This window comes from Garra rufa, chromosome 6, assembly GCF_049309525.1.
Source record: "Garra rufa chromosome 6, GarRuf1.0, whole genome shotgun sequence".
Taxonomy (NCBI): Eukaryota; Metazoa; Chordata; class Actinopteri; order Cypriniformes; family Cyprinidae; genus Garra; species Garra rufa.
Genome location: NC_133366.1, coordinates 21,809,428 through 21,813,484, shown reverse-complemented (window position 1 = coordinate 21,813,484; position 4,057 = coordinate 21,809,428).

Here is a 4,057-nt window from a genome sequence, read left to right as displayed (position 1 = left end):
AGTTCCTCTGGGAAACCTTCTGTATGAAGTTCTCAAATCATCAGAAGCACTTCCTGGACAGTATCAAGAGAAAACAGTTTAAAGTACCGAATTATGCTTCGTGTTTTTCCCTTGATGAAGGCCAGTCTTTGCCTGTCTGCTTGATCAAGAGTGTGTGGGCAGGACATGTCAAGCCATGGCATCTTGTTTAAAGAACCCACGTGATCATTAGAAATGTCATTAGACAATGACATTTTCAGTGTTTCCATTTTCCCAAAATGCCTCTTTTTTTGGATCTCAGCAAAAATGAGATGTGGGAAACCAGAAGACTTTGGAGTAAGTATATTGTAGTAAATGCACCGAAATTTGTAATACTTTTGATATTCTCTAAAAAAACAACAGCATTTATATATTCTGGGGATGCACCGAAATTAAAATTATTGTCCAAAGCCGAACAAAATTAAACACTGGGCTAAAGGCAGAATACCGAACATGGTTTTTCGTTTTAATTATAAACAATTTTAAAATATTTACTTAACACTGAACATTTTTAACATCCTAGTAAACATTATAGCCTACCAACAAAGCACAATTTAACTTCAAATTAATAAGTTAGTAAAATAATATTGCATTTGCCATTTTTAAAACCCCCTTGAATCAGGGATGTGTTTTTTAATGTACAAATAAATGTAGCCTTGCTAAGCAAAGGAGAACGTTATAATAAATGTATTAATAGAGCTGTTGTAGTGATTATCATTAATTTTGTATTTTTATTTTACAGAACAACAGTAAAATTACAATGCAAACATTTATGAAAGTTGACTTTTATTTTGGCGGAAACCCACAAGAAAACCTTCTTTTTGCTGACAGCAGCAAATTCATGAATGATTCTCTTTTTGCTGTTTTCAGCGTAGATTTTCCTTGCGCTATGGACTTTGAACCCTGGCTAAGGAGCTTGTGCACAGCTGTCAGAATACATACAATTTTTGTGTGTATTAGACAACATAATGTTCTGTAGTTTATTTACTAACGGTTTAAGGCCATTTCAGTCATCATACAGTAACCAGCAACAACCACCCCTTTCTCTTCTCATCGAGGACATGCGATGCAGTTCCAAACAGTCTCTCGCTGTCGTGCTTGTAATGATTTTTGCATCTTTCTCGGACAGTTTTAAATGCTTCCACACTGCCGACATGTTTGCTGCATTAGTACGTGCCTCTATTTGATCGCATCACGTCATTGTTCAGTATAATTTATTCTGCCTTTTCGCTTATATCATTTCAGTTGCTGAACATTCGGTCCCTAATATATACAGGGTTTCAAGAGATCTTAAAAAGGCCTTACAGAATTCACCCTTCCACAAATTAAGTTTAAAGGGATCCCCGGGTATTAAGACTTGTATGGCTTAAAATAACGTAAATGATGTCGCTTATGCTCAGTGAGCTACTGGTGGCAACCTGTTGTTATTTTTACCACAACACAACTTGGAATACACAACTTGGAAAATTACGATGCCACATTGTGCGGCTTTTGGTTGTAATTTTCAGTTGAAGAGCAACAAGAGAAGGAATGTAAATCTTCACTGCTTTTCCTAGCTATAGGAAGAAGAGAAAAGAATGGGAAGATGCCTGTGGATGAATAAAACTTCCCAAAGACACGCCTTCGTTCTCTCCACATCAGCCCTGATGCCGTTAAAGCTTTACACAAATGGCAGAGACGAGAAACGCTAGATGCCATACTGGCAAGATGTAAACATGCTGACGCTTGTCATGAGTTTCTCAGTGTGAATTTCAATCGATATCTAAGGCGTTTTCTACTTTATATATCAGTAAGATACATAATTTATGTTATATCAAGCCATACAAGTCTTAATACCCAGGGTTCCCTTTAAATTCATAAAGTCAATAAATGTTGCATGTCGCAAAAAAAAAAAAAACCTTCTCAGTATTTTTTGTTTTTCCAACAGACTTATAAACAAACAAGATACTGGAGATATAAATGTAAAATAAATTATTAAAAAAATGAACAAAGTGAGTTTTTGCTTTAAACAAGAACAAATATCTTTTTGTGAGTCCATAGGCATTGGGAGCCCATTGGCATAGATTTGTTCTTGTTTTAATCATGAATTCACTTAATTTAAGACTTCTCATATCTTTTTCATTTTAGGTGTTCAAGCTCTAAGTAAACTTATTTATTTAAATTAATGTAATGGAGATCGGTTGGAAGTTTTATTTTCAAACATTGAAGTATTGCTAATACAACTTATTATCTGCTCCCTAGACAATTACATTTAGAGAAAATATTAACATTGTGTTCCCTTCAATTTATTCCTTTCCTTTTTTTTTTTTCTTTCCTTTTCTTTCCTGGCCTTATAAAGGTCTTAAAATTAAAAAGTCTTAAAACCCACAGAAACTCTGTATATAGGCACAATATAAAATTTTATTATAAAGCGCACATGCTTTTTTGGAGTGTGGGGGGTAATCTCTGAGTCTGAGCCCACAGTCTGAGACTTTGAAAACTCCTGGCTAAGACTGAACTGTCAGACCTTAGTCAAAATGACGGCGATGGAAAGCAGTGGCATGGAGACCTCCCTGAAAGATAACAGCCGCTAGGTACTAATTTGCAAGGTGATGAATGAATCGTCTGTAAATCCCGAATACAGACAGAGAGGTTAATACAGCTGTACTGCATAGCATTAATCAGATGCTGTCACTTAAAGATGCTTTCCAGACCTATGTGAGAATAGAAGGAAACACTGTTAAAGGTATGCAGCTTTATAGACACAGTAAATAAGATGCTAGCTATTTGATCTTCTTGAGCTATCATTCAATAAATGTGGTTTGAATTTTTTTGTTATGCTTACAGTATCTGGTTGTGCACACAGCTTTTGGCAGCTTTTCATATCTGTCATATAATGTAAGCAAAACTTGACAGCCACCTCAGGGCAAACACAACTGAAGTAGATAAATCAGATTTCTTATGCAAAAATTAAAAAGTGCAAGCTATTTGAAGAACATTGACGTCTTTTGTCAGAGCTGTGAAGTAACAAGGACATTTCTATGAGCTGCTTTCAGCTTTATTCAAATGTTAAGCCACATCTTATAACAACTTTAAGCTGTCACATTTTTAGCATTGTGTTTTTTTTGTATTTCACTTATGATATTAGTTAAGTTTGTTTATTCCAGATCAGTTATATTTTATTTATTTCTACAAAAAAAGGGATAGTTCAGCCAAAAATTAAAATTACCTCATTATTTACTCACCCCCAAGCCATCCTATTTGTATATGACTTGCTTCTTTTTGAGACAAATACAATCAGAGTTGTATTAAACGATGTCCCTGCTCTTCCAAGCTTTATAATGGCAATGAATGGCTGTTGAGATTTTGAAGTCCAATAAAGTGCATCCATCCATTATAAAAAAGTAGTCCACATGGGGGTTAATAAAAGTGTTCTGAAGCAAATCGATGCATTTGTGTAAGAAAAATATCCATATTTAAAAAGAGAGTGGCGGATGACGTAGGGCATACAGTTAAGGTCAGTATACACCTTGCAGAATCTGCAATATGTTAATTATTCGACCAAAATAAGAGGGATCCTACAAAATGCATGTTATTTTTTTATTTAGTACTGACCTAAATAAGATAAAATGCATTTACATATAGTCTACAAGAGAAAATAATAGTTGAATTTATAAAAAGGTCCCACAAATTCTTTTGTTTTTCAGCTTTTTTTGTGTATTTGAACCCTTTCCAACAATGACTGTATGATATTTGAGATCCATGTTTTTACACTTAGGACCACTGAGGGACTCATATGCAACTATTACAGAAGGTTCAAACCATAGACTGTAAAAAAAGATGGTCTCATAAGAAGGCCTTTATTACCCCCCACCCCGCCCAGCCGTGTGGAGCACTTTTTATGATGGATGGAAACACTTTATTAAACTTTAAAATTTCAACACCCATTCACTGCCTTTATAAAGACAGCCAGGACATTTTTTTAATATAGGAAAGTCATATAGATCTAGATTGGCTTGTGGGTGAGTAAATCTTGGTGTAATTTTATTTTTGGGTGAGC